General features: G+C 42.8%; 1 protein-coding gene across 4 annotated transcripts in view; it reads right to left on the reverse strand.

Annotated features, from left to right (window-relative positions):
- The window catches only part of arap2 (ArfGAP with RhoGAP domain, ankyrin repeat and PH domain 2), a 461,240-nt gene extending 437,914 nt beyond the window's left edge, over positions 1-23,326 (reverse strand). For 3 of the 4 annotated variants that reach the window (XM_041205793.1, XM_041205626.1, XM_041205711.1), the window contains exon 1: positions 23,012-23,321. The gene's annotated coding sequence lies outside the window, so the exon portion shown is untranslated. Of the gene's footprint in view, positions 1-23,011 lie in introns of all 4 variants that reach the window. The other variant, XM_041205604.1, reaches the window with a different exon arrangement.
- Positions 23,327-23,532: the final 206 nt, after the last annotated feature.

A 23,532-nucleotide genomic window follows, 5' to 3' on the forward strand; every position in this document is an offset into this window, starting at 1 on the left:
TTACAGGTAGGATTCCTTCCAACCTAAAACTCAATTTCATTTCATTTTGCAGAAGTCAATGAGCAAGTCTTTACCTATGATGGTACTTACTTTGCCCTTTAATACAGGATTAAACAATTACTTAGGTCAACAATAAGCACAACACTGATTCTTGATAAAAATGCCTGCTCTTCATACCAATGCTCACTTTTTTGTAAATTGATATAAGGATACAGTTTACCTTCACAGTAAAACTCTTCAGTCTGTGCTTTTTTTCTAAGTATAAACAGGTGATTTAATGATACAGATTCAACTCTCGAGTACTTCAGGGAACTCAGCATGATGTATAGAATACTTCAGCCAAATAGCCCTTCATACAGGTTTGAGCCGCATTTCCATTTGTGTCTGATAGGGATATCAAGAGTGGATATCTGAATGGAATCAGCTGAAAGATGGGGGGCTTCACACACAAGTGACCAAAGCCGCTTAGGTTTATGTTTTCTGCAATTTTTTTTCAGGTTCAAGATTCAATTTGCTGAGATCAGGCACCACCCACAAAAGTGGGCATGCCCCCAGGTCGAAATTGAAAGATTCCACTGGTCAGGGAAGGGTCTCTAAATTGCACTTATTTTCTTCATGCCACAGCCATTATTTAATTTACACAGATAGTGACTAGTGGATCAATTAAACGGTCCAGCAAAGTATTCAAAAGTCATTTTCCGTAGCTTTAAATCAAGATTACTCTTCATTAAAAAATCCTTATTTTTGGTGATATTTTCAGTTGTTTAAAACTGCATCAACTAAACACTCAAACATCTTATAAAATACGTTTTAATGGAATAAAAGAACAATTATTTTCTATCATACTGCTGTGCGGGTTAATGGAAGATTTTACATTTGTGGAAACGCAATTTAATGTTCGCGGAAACTTGAATTGAAACCTGACAAGCACAATTTCAAGTCCATCTTGGATACAATGTTGCTGATTGTGCCCAAAGTAGAAGCTCAGCCCTGTGATCTTTAACAGAGTAAAACAGGGCAGATAGATAACATCTCTCCTTGTGCATTTCAATTCGACCTGCAGCTTTCTAATTGTTACGTTATCTGATCGGCCCAAGCACTCATTAGGTAATTTATTCAATCTTGTGCCTTTTGTTTTGCTGATCTAAGCTAGTTAAAAAATAAATGGACCATATTTGAAAGATATTTAAGTTTTTTTTTTCATTATATACAGTCTACTTTAACAGTGCAACAAGGCATCATCAGGATTCCTGCAATTGGCATGAGCCTGTAGATAAACCAAGATGCAAGCAGGAAAGCGGCAAACTGACCTAATTTAAAAGACTTTCCACAGCTACTTGCCCTGCCTGCTCTAAAACTACTACCACACTGGCCTAGATTATTTTTCTCCAATCAGGCCCTAAACTATCTTGTCAGCACTGACATGCCAACATGCCAGAAGCTGATGGATACCAATTTTAGAAGTGCATCTTTTCAGGTCTGGGACAGGCAAAGAAAAGGCTTGCAGCAAAATTTTTAAAAAAGTACTTCTCCAAAGAAACAGAAAATAAAACCATCAGAGAGCTTAGAGACAAAGGAACTATGATATAAAGTGAAAAACAAGCAAAATAAAATTCTTCGTAAACACTTTGCACTTCCCAAAGTTCACATCCGATCTTCCTTGTCTCCATATATAGTTCCCCAGCAGCCCTATTGTTAAAGCTTTGGGAGTCTGGTATCAGGCATTCGAATGACGTGTCCTGCCCAGCGGAGCTGGTTTTCAGTGATTTGCACCTCAATATTAGCTGGGCATGTTGGTTTGGGGGAGGATGCTGCTTTTGGACCGCCATTCTTGCCATTGCATTTGGAGGATCTTGAGAAGGCACCACTGGTGGTGCTTCTCCAGTGCTTTGAGGTGCCTGGTGTATGTTGTCCAAGTCTCCAAAGCATAGGGGAGCACAGGGATCACATGGTTCATATGCCTGATGCCAGACTCCAGAAGCAACTGCTCTACTCAGAACTCTGTTACTGCAGGAGGCTCCCAGGACAACCAAAATACTTTATGGATGTTCTCAAAGAATCCTTCAGGAGGTCACACATCCCAATGACTCATGGGCATCCCTGGTTTGTGACTGACCAATATGGGCAGGCACCAAGCAAATAAAGAGACTTCATCAAGAACAAACAAAGGGTAAGTTGAGATGTCAGAGAGAGCATACAAACCTCCTAACAACTCATCTACCCAACAATTCAAGCACCACCTGCCCTGCCACATGTGGCAAATTCTGCAGATCACACATTGGACTTCACAGCTATCGCAGAACCTACTGAAATGGAGTGGGAGCAAGTCATTCTCAATCCTGAGGGACTATCCAAGGAGGAGGAAGAAGAAGAAGAGGATGAACACACTGTTAGGGATCCCAGATCTTACCCTCAGGCTAGGCTATCTTTGTGATCATAGTAGTTGGAGTACCACAATGGCTCTCAGTTGCTCATGCTATGGAGGGAGAGAAAAAAAATCAGCCTCACTTAAGATGTCAGCCATAGCTCAGTTGGACAGCTGAACCTATTGGTTGGTCACAAGTTGCTCAAGTTGCACTCCAGGCTTTGAGCACAAAGTTCAAGAATGACAGCCCCGTGCAGTACTGAGAGAATGCTGCACTGCTGGAGGTCCTGTCTTTTGGGTGAGAAGTTAAACTGCCCCAACTACCTATTCCCTAGCCATTATTCATCCCTCAAACAACATCACAAAAGCAGATTATCTCATCATTATCACATTACTGCTGGTGGGAAATTGCTGCATGCATGACTAGCTGCCATGCAATATATATATATATATATTTATTTTCTGCTTATGATTACTATCGAGTGAAAATTGTATATAAGCGGACATTACAAAGACAGGATCGAACTTGGTGGCTGCCCCACCCTGATCATCTAATAGCCTGCTAATACTCACTTTCTTAATATGTTGGAAGGCTGACATAATCAGCAGAAGTTTACTCTTGGCAGGGATCAGAATAAAAAGGGAAGACTATTGAGAAGAAAAGCTCAAGTTTGCAAGAATCATGTGATCTAAGAGACACTGCAGGAGGTTTTTTCACATGAACTTATATACAGAAGTAGTAAATATATTTCCTGACCCTAATCTCCCAGCTGTACTTGCAAGGGAGCATGGATTGCAATGAGACTACTGCACTGCAGCATCAACTCTGGCCGCATTGCCTGTCGATGCAGTTTTCAAACTGGGAGTACAAAACTACCGAGCATTTAATCTCAGGCTAGGCTACATGTTCAGACAACATTTGAGTATCAAGTGACTCGGATTGTGTTACCCTTTATGCACACCCTCATGTTTGGTGCTCTTCAGTAAATTACAGCATAAACCACACAATACATCGCCTTTAGTTGAGGTGTCACAAAACTGCAACAGCTCATCAATTAGTGCTGTCACATTCAAGCTGCTGCCAACTCTCTCCTCAACAGTATCAGTGTGAGTAGAGATAAGAAACAACAAGTTGCAGAAAACACTGTCAGGTGGAGGCTTTAGGCTCCCTGACTGTAGTTATATTGTTTGATAGAAAGCAGGGCAATAATTGTGGGGGGCTTAAATCTTCACATGGGCCAGACAAATCAAACTGGCAAAAAATATTCTGCAGGATGAGTTTATAGAACACATTCAAGACAGTTTCTTGGAATAACACATTGTAGGACCAACCAGGGATGAGGTTATTTTAGAATTTACCTTGTGTTATGATACAAGGTAATTAGTAATCTCACAGTAAGGGATCCTCTGGGAAAGAATGACCATAACATGATGAATTTCATATAGAGAGGGTTGAATGCATGACCAAAACTAGTGTATTGAACTTAAATAAGGCCATTTATAGGGTGAGTTAGCAAAGAAATATTGGGAAATTAGATTTTACATATGACGGTGGCTAATAGTTGGTGGTTGATGGTGGTTGACCTAGGCAAACCGAGCCCCGTCGACCCTCCTAGGCTCTCCTTACTAATATCTGAGGACTTGTGCCAAATTGGGAGAGCTGTCCCACAGACTAGTCAAATAACAGCCTGGCAGTCATATTCACCAAATCATACCTGACAATGTCCGAGACATCACAGTCACTATCTCCGGGTGTGTCCAGTCCCACAGGCAGGACAGGCCCACCAGAGCTGGCACAGTATACAGTCGGGAAGGATTAGCCCTGGGAGTCCTCAACATCGATTTCAGACCCCATGAAGTCTCATGGCATCAGGTCAAACATTGGCAAGGAAACCTGCTGCTGATTACCACCTAACCATCCACATCCCTCAGCTAATGAATCAGTACTCCTCCACGTTGAACACCACTTGGAGAAAGAACTGAGGGCGGAAAGGGCGCAGAATGTACTCTGGGTGGGGGACATTGACGTTTATCACCATGAATGGCTCAGTAGCACCACTTCTGACCGAGCTGGCCAAGTCCTAAAGGACATAGCTGCTAGGCTGGGTCTGCAGCAAGTGGTGAGGGAACCAACAAGAGAGAAAAACATACTTGACCTTGTCCTCACCAATCCACCTGCCACAGATGCATCCGTCAATGACAGTATCGGTAGGAGTGACCCTCTGTACAGACCTTGTGGAGATAAAGTCCTGTCTTCACATTGAGGATATCCTCCATTGCATTGTATGGCAATACCACTGAACTAAATGAGATAGATTTTGAAAAAGTCTATGAACTCAAAGCTGGGCATCCATGAGACACTGTGGGCCATTAGCAGCAGCAGAATTGTATTCAACCACAATCTGCAATCTCTTGGCCCAGCATATTCCCCACTCTACCATTAACATCAAGCCTGGGGATCAATCCTGGTTCAAAGAAGAGTGCAGGACTGCATGCCAGGAATAGCACCAGGCATACATAAAAATGAGGTGTCAACTTGGTGAAGCTACAACACAGGGCTACTTGTAGACATGAGAAGCAGCAAGTGATAGACAGAGCTAGGTGATCCCATGACCAACGGATCAGATCTAAGTTCTGCAGCCCTGCCACATGCAGTTGTGAATGACAACTAAACAACTCACTAGAGGAGGAGGCTCCACAAATATCCCCATTCACAATGATGAGGAAGCCTAGCACATCAGTGCAAAAGACGAGGCTGAAGCATTTGCTACAATCTTCAGCCAGAAGTGCTGTGTGGATGGTCAATCTCTGCCTCCTCTTGAGGGCCCCAGCATCACAGATGTCAAACTTCAGCCAATTTGATTCACTCCACATGACATCAAGAAAAGGCTGAAGGCACTGGATACTGCAAAGGCTGTGTGCCCTGATAATATTCCAGCAACAGAACTAAGACTTGTGCTCCAGAACTAGCAGCGCCCCTAGCCAGGCTGTTCCAGTACAGCTACAACACTGGCATCTACCCCACAACATGCAAAATTGCCTAGATATGTCCTGTCCACAAAAAGCAGGACAAATCCAACCTGGCCAATTATCACCCCATCTACTCTCCATCATCAGGAATGTGATGGAAGGTGTCATTGACAGTGCTATCAAACTGCATTTACTCAGCTATAACCTGCTCACTGACGCACAGTTTGAGTTCCACCAGAGCAACTCAGCTCCTGACCTAATTTACAGCCTTTGTCCAAAATATGGAAAAAAGAGCTGAACTCCAGGGATGAGGTGAGAGTGACTGCCCTTGACATTAATGCAGCATTTGACCAAAAGTGGCATCAAGGTGCCCTAGCAAAACTGGAGTCAATGGGAATCAGGGGGGAAATTCTTCAGTGATTGGAGTAATACCTTGCTCAAAGGAAGATGTCAATGGTTGTTGGATGTCAATCATCTCAGCCCCAGGACATCACTGCAGGAGTTCCTCAGGGTAGTGTCCTCGGCCTTGCTATCATCAGCTGCTTCATCAATGACCTTCCTTCCATCATAAGGCCAGAAGTGGGGATATTCCCTGTTGATTGCTCAACATTTAGCACCATCCATGACTCCACATACTGAAGCATGTCGATATGCAGCAAGACCTAGGCAATATGCAGGCGTGGGCTGATAAATAGCATTTGCACTATGTAAGTGCCAGCCAATGGCCATCTCCAACGAGGGACAATCAGCAAAAAAGAGTAGCAAGCCTGAGGAATTGTTGAGTTCTGGATACCAGCAAAAAATGACCAAAACTGATAAAGAGGGAGAAAATAGAAGATCAAAGAAAACTAGCAAGAAGTATAAAAAGATTGTGAGAGCTTCTACAAGTATGTAGAAAAAGGTAAACATGGATCCCTTATGGGTTGAGACAGGGGAAATTATAATAGGGAATAAGGAAATAGAAGAGACATTGAACAAATATTTTGTATCTGTGTTCACAATAAAAGACAAACATTTACCAGAAACCATAGGTAAATCAACAGTCAAATGAGGGTGAGCAACTCAAAGTAACTAAAGAAAAAAAAATTGAGAAATTAATGGAACTAAAAGATGGCAAATCTCCTGAATCTGATGGCCTACATCCTCAGGGTTTCAAAGAGGTAGCTGCAGAGATAGTGGATGCAATCTTTCAAAATTCCCTAGATTCTGGAATAGTCTCAGTGGATTGGATGACAGCAAATGTAACACCCCTGAAAGAAGGAAGAGAGAAATCAGGGAACTGCAGGTCAGTTAGCCTGACATCAGTTGTCAGAAAACTGCTGGAATCCATAAGTCAGGGAGTGGTAACTGGGCACTTAGAAAATCTGAATACAGTAGGGTAGAGGTTCAACATACATCAATGTTTTGGATGAAATAACCAAATGTAATATTTCCAAGTTTACTGATGACACAAAACTAGATGAGAATGTGAGTAGTAAGGAGGGTATTAAGAGGCTTCAAGGCGATTTAGTCAAGTTGAACAAGCGGGCAAATACATGGCAGATGCAGTATAACGTGGATAAGTGTGAAGTAATCCACTTTTGGTAGAAAAACAGAACGGCAGTGTATTATTTAAATGGTGATAGATTGGGAAATGTTGATATACAAAGGGACCTGGGTGTACTTGCACACAAGTCACTGAAAGCTTGCATGTAGGTGCAGAAAGCAGTCCAGAAGGCAAGTGGTATGTTGGCCTTCATTGCGAGAGGACTTGAGTACAGGAGCAAGGATGTCTTACTGCAGCTGTACAGGGCCTTGGTGAGACCATTCCTAGAGTAGTGTGTGCAGTTTTCATATCCTCACCTAAGAAAGGATATACTTGCCATAGAGGGAGCACAGCAAAAGTTCACCAGGCTGATTCCTGGAATGGCAGGATTGTTGTATGAGGAGAGATTGGATCGACTAGGCCTGTATTCACTGGAGTCCAGAAAAATGAGAGGGGATCTCAGTGAAATGTATAAAATTCTGACAGGGCTGGATGACTGGATGGAGGGATGCTGTTTCCTTTGGCTGGGGATCTAGAACATGGGGTCAAAGTCTTAAGATACGGGATAGATAATTTAGGACGGAGATGAGGAGAAACGTCTTCACTCAGAAGGTGGTGAACCTGTGGAATTCTCTACTGTAGAAGGCTGTGGAGGCCAAGTCACTGAATATATTTAAGAAGGAAATATGTTTCTAGAATCGAAAAGTGTCAAGGGGTTTGAGGAGAGAGCGAAAGTAAGGTGTGGAGATGGAGGAGCAGCCATGATCGTATTGAATGGTTCAGCAGGCTCGAAGGGCCGAATGACCCATTCCTGCTCCTATCTTCTATGTTTCTGTGTAACTCATAGGGTAAAGAGGAACCAGTGGATGCAGTACTGTCTATTTTTTATTTCCAAAAGGGATTTGATTAGGTACCACACAAAAGATTGTTGCACAAGATAGGGGTTCATGGGGTTGGGGGTAATGTATTAGCATAGAAACAAAATTGCTTGAAGGTCAGAAAGCCTGAATAAATGAGTCAAATTTCAGGCTGGCAGGTTATTACTTATGGGGTGTCACAAGGATTAGTGTTGGGGCCTCAGTTATTTACAATCTACTTTAATTACTTAGATGAAAGGACTGAGTGTAATATATCCAAATATGCCAATGATACAAAGCTGGATCTACAAAGATTGTGCAAAGGGATATCGACTGGGTAAGGGAGTGACCAAGAAGGTGGCAGATGGAGTATAATGTGGAGTAATGTGAAATTATTCATTTTGGTAATAAGAAAAAGGAACAGAATTTTTTTTAAACTTGTGAGAAGCTATTAAATGTTGGTGCTCAGAAAGATTTGGGTGTCCTTGTACAAGAATCATAAACATTAACATTCAGGTGCAACAAGCAATTAGGAAAGTAAATGGTATGTTTGTCTTTATTGCAAGGGGTCGGAGTACAGGAGTAAGGAAGCTTTACTGCAATTGTACATGGCTTTGAGGAGACCACCTGGAATACTGTTGATAGTTTTGGTCCCCGCAAGCACTTGCCTTAGAGAGGGTGCAATGAAGATTCACTGGATTGATTGCTGGGATGAAAGGATTGTCCTATGGTGAGAGGCTCAGTAAATTGGGCCTATACGCTCTGGAGCTGAGGAAATGAGAGGAGCTCTCACCGAAACTTTAAAGATTCTTAGAGGGTTTGACAGGGTATGAAAGAGAAAGGTTGTCTACCCTGACTGGACAGTCCAGGGGCCATTTAGGACTGAGGAAAAACGTCTACACTCAGAAGATTGTGAGCCTTTTGAATTCCTTACCCCCAGAGTTGTGGATACTCCATTACTGATTATATTATGGCCAAGATATCATGCAGGCAAGTAGATTTGGGGTCGACATAACTCATGATCTGGTTAAATGGCAGACAGGCTTGAGGAGTCATTTAGCTTATTCCTGCTCCAATTTCTTAACTTACATTTCTCTCTCACTCCACAAACCATTCCACTCGCCAGTCCTCACTGCAATTTTCCTCCACCATAAGTAAAGCAATATCAATACATTTTAAAAGGTTTTGTAGATTAAAATAAATACTTAAGTGCATTTGTATATCTTTAAAAATTAAGTCCTCTTGATTGTGCTGTAACATTGAAGTTTGGACTTCGGTAATGTTACTCCTAACAAGGCAAAATTAAGTGTTTAATCTCATGCAAGTCCCCTCTTCTATCAAGACATGCACTTAATGGTTTGCCTGTAATTACAATAGTTTTACAATATAAAACCAAAAGATAACCTGAAGTTGTCTAACTTTGCCATTAATGGCACCAAAAGGTCTCCAAGATGTAAAACACATTGCAACCCCTCCCATTTTCCACACTCTAAATCTTGCAATACCTTCTGCCAGATAAAACAGAAGTGCTTCACTTAATTTAAAACAGGAATAGTTATAATGTAGCCTGAGGGCTATGTGTGGCCCTCACCAGATCTGCGATTCCACCCTAAACTTTGCCTTATAGTGGGTGCTCAATGCTGAAAATGCTATTGGAGTCGGGATGATAAAGAGACAGGCAGCTGAGAAACATGCAAAATATACACCGGTGCAGTATAGTAGGTGTGCGAGACTGGCCCTTGAGCAAGTCACTGCTCAGGATTCTGCTCCTCAACTAAAAAAAATTGAAAAATCCTTGTTATCAACCCACAAAGAACGAAAGAGGAAGAAACAGGGAAGCAATCTGACTTTGCCAAAACAACCACTAATGCACAGTACTGTTTCTATTGAAACAAAACATAAAATAGTTCAGGTAAGTTTTAGCTATCTACGGTTGGCTGTTAGAGTTGTTCAATCCTTATGAAAAGAAAACTTTAAGATTGCATTTCATCACATCTTCAGACACTTAACAAAAACCGAATTACTCAGGAAGTGGACTGCCTTACGGTCAGAACAGGTGCAGCATGTGCCTACTATTTTCTACTATATCCTTATCTCTTTCATATTTTTGCTCCCTTAAGTCTGAGGGTTGCATACCTGATGTACAACTGAATGAGTCCTTAATCGAAAGAAAGGTTGAACTACCTTTAAATCACTTTCTTGACTCACTGTTCTCAACCAAATCATTCTGATGCCTCGATTAACAAGGAGGAAGCTGGACAGACTTCCCAGAAGATCAGGGAATGACACATGCTGGAAAATGAGTATATGGAAACAATGGTGGTGTGGTTGGGTGGCGGGGGGGAGGTGATGGTGTTAGGGAAAGAAAGGCTTCATTTGGTACTTACACTACCATCTAAATGATGATAGTTGAACAATACCTTTTAATGCATGTAAACTATAGGATGCCTTTAATCAATTGCTGAAAAAGAGAGACATGCTGTTGAAGCTTTCCATCATGTACTCATCAGGACAGTTTTGCAAGAACGCCAAATCTCAAAGGGAACAACAATTTATACTGCATGAGAAAAGGGTGGTGATGGGTTGGGCTCTGGTTGATAGAGGCATTGCCATGGAGAATGCAGCAGGGAACAGTTAGCTGCCAGGTTTTGTTTAAATTCAAACCAGGCAGGTCAACTCTCATTGTTCATGGCATTGGCATGGGAATAATGTCTCTTTTTATCACAATACTCAGGTTTTGTGCTACCAAGTGACTTTAATCAATGTTAGTCAGTACCTTTGGTATCCTAATATCAAAACAAATACTGGCATTTTGTTTTTGCTTTTATTATACTAGCAGTTTTTGTTGCTCTTTCATATTTATGAAATTTGTATGCGCTTTACAGGGGAGTTTTATTTCCATTATGGAGCATGGATAAGAAAAATGATGGAGAAGGATACAGAAATATTCTTAGTAAGGTTAAATAAGCTCAAAGGACAATAATATATTTTCAAAAGATGGCCTTGGCTCCAAGCAAGCAATAGTAGGCATTGTACCTGCTAAATAACCTGTCTATATTTCTTCCATACTCACTAATGATCCCTCACCCACATGTATTTGTAAAAGGAATTACAATAGAGATTCTCTCAAAGCCACATCAGAAAGTCACAAATTGGATCCAGAATTGGCTGAGTGGCAGGAAGCAGAGGGTGATGGTCGAGGGGTGTTTTTGTGACTGGGTGCCTGTGTCCAGTGGGGTTCCACAGGGATCAGTGTTTGTGTCCCTTGCTGTTTGTGGTATGTATAAACGACTTAGAGTTGAATGTAGGAGGGTTGATCAGTAAGTCCGCGGAAATTGGTGGGGTGGTAAATAGTGAGGAGGATAGATTACAGGAGGACATAGATGGGCTGGTCAGATGGGCTGATCAGTAGCAAATGGAATTTAATCTGGATAAGTGTGAGGTGATGCACTTGGGCAGGACAAACAAGGCATGGGAATACACGATGAATGGTAGGACCCTGGAAAGTACCGAGGATCAGAGGGACCTTGGTGTGCATGTCCACCGAACCCTTAAGGTAGCAGGACAGGTCGATAAGGTGGTTAAGAAGGCATATGGGATACTTGCCTTTATTAGCCGAGGCATAGAGTATAAGAGCAGGGAGGTTATGCTGGAATTGTAAAAAACGCTGGTTAGGCTACGGCCAGAGTATTGCATGCAGTTCTGGAATCCGCATTATGGGAAGGATGTGATTGCACTAGACAGAGTGCAGAGGAGATTTACCAGGATGTTGCCTTGGCTGGAGAGTTTTAGTTATGAGGAGAGATTGGATAGACTGGGGTTATTTTCCTCAGAGCAGAGGAGATTGAGGGGGTACATGTTTGAGGTGTATAAAATTATGAGGGGCATAGATAGGGTAGACAGGAAAGAACGTTTCCCCTTGGTGGAGGGATCAATAACCAGGGGGCATAGATTTAAGGTGAGGTGCAGGAGGTTTAGAGGGGATGTGAGGAAGAATGTTTTCACCCAGAGGGTGGTGGGAATCTGGAACTCACTGCCTGAAAGGGCAGTGAAACCCTTATAACATTAAAGAAGTATTTGGATGTGCACTTGCAATGCCATGGCATACAAGGCTATGGGCCTAGTGCTGGAAAATGGGATTAGAATAGTTAGGCACTTGTTTGACCGGCGCAGATTTGATGGGCCGAAGGGCCTTTTTCTGCGCGGTAGACCTCTATGACTCTAACTGATTAAAAATGAAGGATTCTTAGAAGCTGTATATTCATATTACTGGAACATAGGAGTTTATACATAGTTCAGTTGTTCACATTGTGTGATGTGATGTCAATGTCAGAAAAAAGGAGAGATAAATAATATATACTAAACATCATCCAGGCATAGCACTGTTGAGGAGGGGGAGTTATGATACAAGTAAAGTTGACCGAGGAGGAAAGAGCCAAGTTTCATTGTTGTAGCTCTGTTCGACATTTGCTTTTGCACATCATATGAAAACCAAAAGCACATGGGGTACTCTAAACAAAAAGTGAGTAGACCTCCAGCCTTTGTTCTCTTTTTTTGTTGAACGTAAGCCAAAAAAAACGACATCAGGTGAAATAAATTGTGAACAAACTTTCTCAGGTTAAGAAAATAATAGGTAAGTTTTTTCAAAAGAATTTGGGTTTAATCAGCAAAACAAATTTGGAAGGAATAAATAAAATGCTTCAATTAAATAATAAGCACTCATAACCATCTTCACAAAGTATAATGCTAACAAATATCAATAACCAATTAGCTGCATCTGCCTAGGTCTCTTCCTCCACAGCACTTTGTTCCGCATGAGCACAACACAGGATGCTAAAGCTGCGCTCTATCTCAATGCTGTCAAGTATTTTTTGTATCAAGAATGGAGAGTGGTTACCTCTGACTATTTCCTTCTTTCATTGCTTCTTTTCCTTAGCCTACCGTTCTCTCTTCAACCTTTCCCTTTCCGCCTTTTCGCCTTGTACCAAGCTCACTTACAACTGTCTTATCTGAAAAGTACTTAAGGCACTCAGAGCTGATAATGTTACTAGGGTAATTTTTAAACTTAGTGGACACATTGCTAGTATTATGAGCTCTTTAAAAAAATGCATGTCTCAACTAGAGACTGCCAACTGTGATCTCATAGACAGGCAACACTAAAATTTATGCCAAGTTGGCACTATTGACATTTTGAAATTGAGCCAGTGAGGGCTTGAACCATCAGTAACTGGAGTAGTGATACATCACATGGGAGAGAATAGAAGACTGATACTGTCCCATTGTTTCTCAGAGCTTCAGGCTGGATGGCTGCTCCTGCAGTGAAGGGGCAAATCACTGGCAAGGAATCAGTCAGAGTTACAGAAACACTGCTTGAATTGCCAAGTAATCAAGGATTCAAATGCAAACTGTCTACTCCAAATTTGAATGTTGGCAAAAATGACAGTTATGGAGACATAAATCTTGGAATAATTTAGCAAAAGGTGGCATGGCATGGTACAGCATTATACGATTTTTCCAGATAAATGAGCAATAACTTGTGCTTAAATGCCACTTACTAATGTGTGGTACCTTTATTATACAGGTTGTTCATTTCTTCCATTTAATGCAAATTGAAGCATAAAAATTGTAGACAGTGATGTTTATTTTGCAACCAGGAAAGTGTTAGTAGTTTCTCAAGAAAGTAGTCTTATCCAAAAGGAGGGAAAGGATCCTTTGACATGTAATTCTAATGGATCCGTTTGTCTTATATGTGCTGACTGAAAAAATCTTGAAATGTTCCTTATAACTTGTCTGAAACTTCAGCTTGCAACCAATCACTGTGATTATGACAGCCTACTTCCTTAAATTGCTTTCAATCCTTTTCAAAAAGTAAAACATATAGGAACAGGAGTAGGCCATTCAGCCCAAGAACTTATTCCTGCATTCAATTAGATCATAGCTGAGCTGTGTCACAACTCCATTTATCCACCTTTGACCCTTATCCCTTGATGTCTATACCTAAAAATAAACTGTCGATCTCAGTTTTAAAAATGTAAACCGATCCAGAATCCACAGTCTTTTAAAAGGAGACAATTCCATACATCCACAACCTTTGTCCTTCCTGACTTTATTATTTAATAACACCCAGCTAGGACACTCCACCCCTGCCCGTCCCTCTGTCCCCACCCCATCTTCCAATCCCAACCCCAGCCGTGTATTCACTATACCCCCTGACCTTCCCCTCTCCGATGCTGAACTTTCAGTGCTTAGCAAAGGACTTAGTTTCATACCCTTACACCCTCACCTCAATGAATTTCGGGTTCGGCATGATGCTGAACTCTTCTTCCGCCGTCTTCGTCTCCGGGCTCACTTCTTTGGGCAGGAGTCCTCTCCCAGTTCAATGGATCCTTTTACCCATCTCCAATATTCTCCCTCCACCTGGACCCTTCTCTCTGGATCCTTACCTTCTCTTGATCTTTTCATTGAGAACTGTCGGCGCGACATTAGTCGTCTCAATTTCTCTGCTCCTCTCACCCATTCTAACCTGTCTCTCTCTGAACTTACTGCACTCCACTCTCTCAGGTCCAACCCTGACATTGTCATCAAACCCGCTGACAAGGGTGGTGCTGTTGTTGTCTGGCGCACTGACCTCTACCTCGCGGAGGCTGAGCGTCAACTCGCAGACACTTCCTCCTACCTCTCCCTGGACCATGACCTCACCACTGAACATCAAGCCATTGTTTTCAGGACTGTCACTGACCTCATCTCCTCTGGGGATCTTCCTCCCACAGCTTCCAACCTGATAGTCGCCCAACCTCGGACGGCCCGCTTCTATCTCCTACCCAAAATCCACAAACAGAACTGCCCCGGTAGACCGATCGTCTCAGCTTGCTCCTGCCCCACAGAACTCATTTCTCGTTATCTTGACTCCCTTCTCTCTCCCCTTGTCCAGTCCCTTCCCACCTACATCCATGATTCCTCTGACACCTTATGTCACATCAACAATTTCCAGTTCCCTGGCCCCAACCGCTTCCTCTTCACCATGGACGTCCAATCCCTCTACACCTCCATCCCCCACCAGGATGGTCTGAGGGCCCTTAGCTTCTTCCTCGAACAGAGGCCCGAACAATCCCCATCCACCACTACTCTCCTCCGTCTGGCTGAACTTGTTCTCACACTGAACAATTTCTCCTTCAACTCCTCTCACTTCCTCCAAATAAAAGGTGTGGCAATGGGTACCCGCATGGGCCCCAGCTATGCCTGTCTCTTTATGGGGTATGTGGAACATTCCTTGTTCCAGTCCTACTCCGGCCCCCTTCCACAACTCTTTCTCCGGTACATCGATGATTACTTCGGTGCCGCTTCATGCTCTCGTCGGGACTTGGAAAAATTTATTAATTGTGCTTCCAATCTCCACCCCTCCATCATTTTCACGTGGTCCATCTCTGACACTTCCCTTCCCTTCCTTGACCTCTCTGTCTCAATCTCTGGTGATAGACTGTCCACCAATATCCATTACAAACCCACCGACTCCCACAGCGCCCTCGACTACAGCTCCTCACACCCCGCTTCCTGTAAGGACTCCATCCCATTCTCTCAGTTCCTTCACCTCCGTTGCATCTGTTCCGATGATGCTACCTTCAAAAACAGTTCCTCTGACATGTCCTCCTTCTTCCTTAACCGAGGTTTTCCACCCACGGTCGTTGACAGGGCCCTCAACCGTGTCCGGCCCATCTCCCGCGCATCTGCCCTCACGCCTTCTCCTCCCTCCCACAAACATGATAGGGTCCCCCTTGTCCTCACTTATCACCCCACCAGCCTCCGCATTCAAAGGATCATCCTCCGCCATTTCCGCCAACTCCAGCATGATGCCACCACCAAACACATCTTCCCTTCACCCCCCCCATTGGCATTCCGTAGGGATCGCTCCCTCCGCGACACCCTGGTCCACTCCTCCATCACCCCCTACTCCTCAACCCCCTCCTATGGCACCACCCCATGCCCACACAAAAGATGCAACACCTGCCCCTTCACTTCCTCTCTCCTCACCCTCCAAGGGCCCAAACACTCCTTTCAAGTGAAGCAGCATTTCACTTGCATTTCCCCTAACTTAGTCTACTGCATTCGTTGCTCCCAATGTGGTCTCCTCTACATTGGAGAGACCAAATGTAAACTGGGCGACCGCTTTGCAGAACACCTGTGGTCTGTCCGCAAGAATGACCCAAACCTCCCTGTCGCTTGCCATTTTAACACTCCACCCTGCTCTCTTGCCCACATGTCTGTCCTTGGCTTGCTGCATTGTTCCAGTGAAGCCCAACGCAAACTGGAGGAACAACACCTCATCTTCCGACTAGGCACTTTACAGCCATCCGGACTGAATATTGAATTCAACAACTTTAGGTCTTGAGCTCCCTCCCCCATCCCCACTCCCTTTCTGTTTCCCCCTTCCTTTTTTTTTCCAATAAATTATATCGATTTTTCTTTTCCCACCTATTTCCATTATTTTTAAATATTTTTAAATCTTTTATGCTCTCCCCACCCCCACTAGAGCTATACCTTGAGTGCCCTACCATCCATTCTTAATTAGCACATTCGTTAAGATAATATCACCAACTTTAACACCTATGTGTTCTTTTGTTCTATTGTTGTTGACATCTTTTGATGATCTGCTTCTATCACTGCTTGTTTGTCCCTACAACCACACCCCCCCTCCACTTCTCTCTCTCTCTCTCCGCCCCCCCCACACACCATAAACCAGCTTATATTTCAACTCTTTCTTGGACTCGAACTCAAGTTCTGTCGAAGGGTCATGAGGACTCGAAATGTCAACTCTTTTCTTCTCCGCCAATGCTGCCAGACCTGCTGAGTTTTTCCAGGTAATTCTGTTTTTGTTTTACTATTTAATGGCCAGCTCTAATTCTAAGATTGTGTCCTCTTGTTCTGGATTCACCTACCAGGAGAAATAGTTTATTATCCATACTGAATCCTTTTTATCAATGAAAGACCTCAATTACATCATCCCCTTACCCTTTTAAACAAGGGAATACAAGCCAAGTTATACAATCTATCCTCAATTTAAGCCTTTAAGGCCTATGATCATTCTGGTGAATCAATGATGAGATGCAGTGCCCAGAACAAAACTCAGTACTCCAGATGGAATAGGTCTCACCAAGACTTTATATAACTAAAGCAGAACTTCCTTTCCATCGTATTTCTGTCCTCTTGAGATAAAGGCCAACATTCTATTAGTCTTTTTGATTACTTTCTGCAGCTTCCTTCAGCTTGATAATTTTGCACAATTGGTGGCTTTATTTAGTCTTTCAATTGAAAAAAATGTTTAAAATAAGTCAGTAAGAAAGGGAAAAAAATGTGCACTCATATAACACATCGTGACATTGCAAACATCTCAAAACACTTCACGTATAAATCAAAATGAAATGCAGTCATTGCTGTAAGGCAGATGGCACCTTTCTGTGCAGGCACAGGAGATGCAACACCTGTCCTTTCATCTCTTCCCTTCTCACAGGTCAAGGACCCCAACACTTTTTCCAAGTGAAACGGCGCTTTACGTGTCCTTCAATCAACTTTGTATACTGTATTCACTGCTCATAATGTGGTTTCCTCTGCAGTGGGGAGGTCAAACACAGACAGGGTGCGCTTTGCAGAACACCTTTATTCAGACCACAAGCATGATCCTGAGCTTCTTGTCATTTGTCATTTCAATTCTGCACCTTGCTCTCACTCTGACTTTTCTGTCCTTGACCTGTTACACTGCTTCGCTGAAACTCAGTTCAAGCTCAAAGAATAGCACCTCATCTTTCAACTCAGAACTCGACAGTCTTCTGGATTTAACACTGAGTTCAACATTTTAGATCACAGCCTCTGCTTCCATCATAAGTTTTTATTTCCTGGTTCCGTTTTTTTCTTGTTTCTTTCTTTATACCTTCACTGCATGCACTGCAGCGAATCACCAAGGATCCTTAGACAGCATCTTCCAAACGCACGACCACTAGCACCTAGAAGGACAAGGGCAGCAGGTGCATGGGAACACCACCACCTGGAAATTCCACTCCAAGCCACTAATCATCCTGACTTGGAAATATATTGCTGTTCTTTCACTGTTGCTGGGTCAAAATTCTGGACCTCCCTTCCTAACAGCACTGTGGGTATACCTACAGCACAAGGACTGCAGTGGTTCAAGAAGGCAGCTCACCGCCACCTTCTCAAGGGCAACTAGGGATGGGCAATAAAAATGCTGGCCTTACCAGTGACATGGGGAGGCAATGGCATGGTGTTATTGTTGCTGGACTGGTATTCCAGAGACCCAGGGTAATGCTCCAGGGACCCGGGTTCGAATCTCACCATGGCAGATGGTAAATAAAATGCTGGAATTAAGAGTCTGATGGTGACCATGAAAGAAATGCTCTCTGAATGAGGGCAATTAGAGATGGGCAATAAATGCCCACATCCAATAAATAAAAACAAAACCCCCACATCCTACAAAAGAATGTTAAAAATGGCATTCAGATGGCTGCTGGGCGAGAGTGACTGCCCTTGACATAAGACATAGGAGCAGAAGTAGGCCATTTGGCCCATCGAGTCTGCTCCTCAACTCTACTTTACTGCCTTTTCCCCATAACCCTTGATTCCTTTATTGATTAAAAATCTGTCTATCTCAGCTTTGAATATACTTAATGACCCAGCTTCTACAGCACTCTGTGATTCCACAGATTGACTACCCTCTGAGAAGAAATTCATCCTCATCTCTGCCTTAAATGGGCAACCCCTTACTCTGAGATTATGCCCTCTGGTCCGAGGCTCTCCCACAAGGGGAAACAACTTCTCAGCAACTATACTGTCAAGCTCACTAAGAATCTTACATGTTTTAATAAGGTCGCCTCTCAATCTTCAAGGGGGAAGGCAGCAGTTGACAGGGTGTGGCATCAAGGAGCCTAGCAAAGCTGGAGTCAATGGGAATCAGGGGGAAAATATTCGACTGTTTGGAGTCATACCTAGGACAAAGTAAGATGGTTGTGGCTGGAGGTCAGTCATCTCAGCTCATCACTGCAGGAGTTCCTCAGGATTGAGTCCTCAGTCCAACCATCTTCAGCTGCTTCACCTATGATCTTCCTTCTTTCATAAGATCGGAAGTGGGGATGTTCGCTGATGATTGCACAATGTTCAACACCATACGCACCTCCTCAGATATTGAAGCAGTCAATGTCCAAATGCAGCAAGACCTGGAAATATCCAGGCTTGAGCTGACAAGTGGCAAGTAACATTCACGCTACAGAAGTGTCAGGCAATGACCATCCCAAACAAGAGAGAATCCAACCATCACCCCTTGATGTTCAATGGCATTACCATCACCGAATCCCCCACTATCGACATCCTGGGGGTTACTATTGACCAGAAACTGAACTGGACTAGCCATATGAATACTGTGGCTACAAGAGCAGGTCAGAGGCTAGGAATCGTGTGATGAATAACTCACCTCCTGACTCCCCAAAGCCTGTCCACCATCCGCAAGGCACAGGTCAGGAGTGTAATGGAACACTCTCCACTTGCCTGGATGAGTGTAGCTCCTACAACACTGAAGAAGCCAAGGACAAAGCAGCCCACTTGATTGGCACCACATGTACAAACATTCACTCCCTCCACCACCAACACACAATAGCAGCTGTAGTGTACCATCTACAAGATGCACTGCAAGAATTCACCAAGGCTCCTTCGACAGCACCTTCCAAACCCATGACCGTTAATGTCCAGAAGGACAAAGGCAGCAGATAGATGGGAACACCACCACCTAAAAGTTCCTCTCCAAGCCATCCACCATCCTGACTTGGAAATATATCATCGTTCCTTCACTGTCAAAATTCTGGACCTCCCTTCCTAAAAGCTCGGTGGGTATACCTATACCACATGGACTGCAGCGGTTCAAGAAGGCAGCTCACCACAACCTTCTCAAGAGCAACTAAGGATGGGCAATAAATGCTGGCCCAGTCAGCGAAGCCCACATCCCGTGAATGAATTTTTAAAAATCCAGCCTTCTCACCTCATCAAGAGGCACCTTTTGTTTCCTTACTACATCCACTGCCACTCCCTTTGGCTTTTGCACCATGAAATTTTGTGTTATTTAATCTTTCTTGCACCCTGCCCTATCACAGGCCTTTCCCCTTGCTCAAAACATATTACATTTCTATCTTTCCTCACTTCTGAGGAAGGGTCATTGACCTGTAACAATGAGTGCAATTTTATAGCCCCATTGTGGCAAGGGCGGGGCATAAAATGTGGAGAGCCGTTAATAGGGCCATTAACTTTGGCGGGACCGGAAAATCCCATCGGTGGGGGTGGGCATAAAATTCCACCCATCATTTTCTGTTTCTCTCCAGATACTGCGTTACCTGTTGAGTGTTTCCAGCATTTTTTGCTTTCATTTCAGGTTTCAAGCGTCTATAGTATTTTGCTTTTGTCTAAGCGATTGAGGCAAATAACATAGGTGCTTTCACGGGGAAACTAGACAAGTATCAAAAAGAAAAGTAATAAAACAATACACTACAAGGCTGATGGGAGGCAGGTGGAATGGGAGGTGACTTGTGTAGAGTATAAACCCCAGCATAGGTTGATTGGTGTGAATGGCCTGTGTCTGTGTTGTACGTGCAATGAAAAAGGCAGGTCATAATTCCATTCATAAGGTGGTATGACAGAGTGCTAGCTAACCAATTCACGACCACACATCAGCTACGGAACCACATTGATTCTGACAGGAGATGTGAAATGATATTGGTGAGATTACCTAATAATTTTACCTGGCCTGCCCAATCCTTTCAATCTTCTCACCCTAGGTTCACCCTAATAACAAAGGCATGCATCCTAAGTAGACCATGCTTAGTTATGTTGGGCAATGTAATTGTTTTCCTGCTCATGATTTGTCATCAATAATGATAGCAAGCTGACAAAAAACCTTCGACCTGCATAACGTTCTTGCCTCAAATATTATCAGCACAAAAACAGCTTCAGCGGTTATTCATCTCGTTGCCATTGCATCTCACATTTACCTGCATTACAGTAGTGAATGCATTTCATATTGGTTGTCTTATGTTTTGGCAGATTTCTCAAATGAGTAGTTAAAATATAGAATCACAGAATTATACAGCACAGGAGGCCATTTGTCACACCAGGCCTGTGCTGGGTCTTTGGTAGAGATACTCAATTAATTCTACTTCCTGTTCTTTCCCCATATGCCTGTCATTATTTTCCTTCAATTGTTAATCCAATTCTCTTTTGAATATTCTAATGAATCTGAGCCACCATTTTTCAGGCCAGATCACAATAACTCAGTGGTAAAAAAAAGTTTCCTTATATAGCAACTTTTTTCTAATCACACTAAAGCTCTGTTTACCTACTCTTCTGCCACTGGAAACAGTTCCTCCTTATTTACTCTTCAAAACCAATCATGATTTTTAAACATCTCTATGAAATCTCCCCTTAACCTTGTCTGATCTAAGGAGAACAATCACAGCTTCTCCAGTTTCTCCACAGAAGTGAGGTCCCTTGTTCCTGGTACTATGCTAGCAAATCTCTTCTGCATTCTTTCCACGGTCTTGACATTATTTCTGAAATGTGGTACCCAGATTTGAACAGCAATACTCCGGACGAAGCATAACTGGAGTTCTATAATGGTTTAGCATAATTTCCTCTCTTTCATACGCTGTTCCTCTATTAATAGTCAAGGATCCCATGTGTTTTTTAACAGTCTTCTCAGCTTATTTGTGCACATTGTGTATATATAAAATAAAACTGACTCTTGTAGACAAAAATTAGTGGGGAAAATCAATTTATACTCTAAAGTCATCCACAAATTAATTACAGATGTGCAGGAGCAGTGACCCACATTGCTTTATGCCTTCTGTACAAAGAAGCAGTTCTGAGTAGAAGCATTGAATATGTTGGCTGTAATATGTCTGTCAGCTGTTGTTTTAGACAGAATGGGGTATCTAGGGAACCCCTGAAGTCAAAAGCTTACTTTAGAATTAGAAATGTAATATTTCGAGGACAATTCTTTGAAATGGAATGGTTTTGTTTCAACTTCTGCTTTCAACATCACCAAAGTCCAGAATCATTTCAAATATCTCAGCATCAAGTTCCCCTTGAAACATCAAAACAATAGACATTAGCTGCAGTGTGAGCTCAACAACTGAATTAACACAGACAGACATTCACAAAGCCAGTTATGGTTCAGCAACAGCGTGTAATAGTTCAGCTTTCTCACAAGGTTGGCTACAGTAACCACTGTGTGCTGGAACCCTAATGACATCACTTGCCCTAATTAAACAAATGCACTATTCTTTAAAAGCCAATGTAGGGAAGAAGGGCATTTATCACACACTCTTGTGACCATCTCATTCGACAGTCCTCACAGTGAAGACCTGCCTCCTTGATTGATTTTTTTTACTAAGCTTCTGATGGGTGCACACCCAAAACACTGTTTTGCCTGTCTGCTCCACAGATGATCTCTGACCTGCTGTGTGCTCCCAACATTGCTCATTTCGTATCAGATTTCCAGTACAGTGCCCGCTGTGTTTTACTTTTAACTTGAGAAATGTGTGGGTAAGTTTGGTTCTTGGCATTCACTGGTCATTAGGGTAAATATGTACTTTAACAGATGGGCTGACACAAAAAACTTAAACTTGGCACTGTAAACAGCACATTTGATCAATTAAGTCGTGATGTTACCACACAACATATACTTACAACCATATCGTGGGAGGAAGTTTACGGGGGTGCAGTGGCTCCTTAAAGCTCCTGTTATCGATATTATTTTGGTATATTAGTTTAGAAATCTAAAATACTATCTGGCGTGCTAATTACTCATGCTACAAAATAAGACTTACATCACTCTTTCTGAAGGTTCACGAATTAGTTGTGAAATATATATCCAGACACTTCCTCAACACCTATCAAGTTTAAAAGTTTTCCCTAAAGCAATGCAAGTTCATAAAACTTTCTGGAAGGCAAAAACGCGCAATAAGGCAGTCATTTTTAATCCAGTCGAATAGGAGCCAAATACCAGATGAAATCGATTTCATTACATGCCAATTTGAGCAAGGAAGTAACAAAGTTAGTTGAGTACATTTGTCGAAACTAATCATAGCTATTTTCCAAAAGACTTATACATACAAACTAATTCATAATACAGGTGCATTTTAAAAGATTCTGAGTTACGTTGAAAGTTTTGTGAAAATGCATGTGTGGCCCAGACCGATCTGTACTTTTCATACTTTCGTTGCACACTTCATTGAAAATCCAACCTACCTGAGTCAGGACAGTCCCGAAAACCCGTGTGTTGTGTGCCCGTCTCCCTCCACTTGCACGCTGTTCACTTCAAATCCTTTCGAAACAACACACAAGTTGTCTTATTTCTCCTTTTGGAAATATACTCGGTAATTAGTTGAGCCAGCATTCATTGAATGCAAATACAACGTTTAGCCTCCTAATTTTTAGTCTCAGAATCACACCGCCCACCAGCGGTAACCGCACGAAGTAGAGAGAATCAGGAAGTGGCAAACTTTTGGAGGACCATCCCTGGTCCTCCTGGTCACGACCATAAATGGCGCTGCCCTATAAGCACAAGCACCAATTCAATGCCTCGAACAGGATTGCAGCTTTGCTCTCAGGCAGTGTTGGTACATAGTGCTTTGTCACACGACAGGATGAGGTAAATCCAGGGTTCAGGACAACGGTAATAAAAACAAAAAAACTGCGGATGCTGGAAATCCAAAACAAAAACAGAATTACCTGGAAAAACTCAGCAGGTCTGGCAGCATCGGCGGAGA

This window comes from Carcharodon carcharias, chromosome 1, assembly GCF_017639515.1.
Source record: "Carcharodon carcharias isolate sCarCar2 chromosome 1, sCarCar2.pri, whole genome shotgun sequence".
In the NCBI taxonomy this organism is placed as follows: Eukaryota; Metazoa; Chordata; class Chondrichthyes; order Lamniformes; family Lamnidae; genus Carcharodon; species Carcharodon carcharias.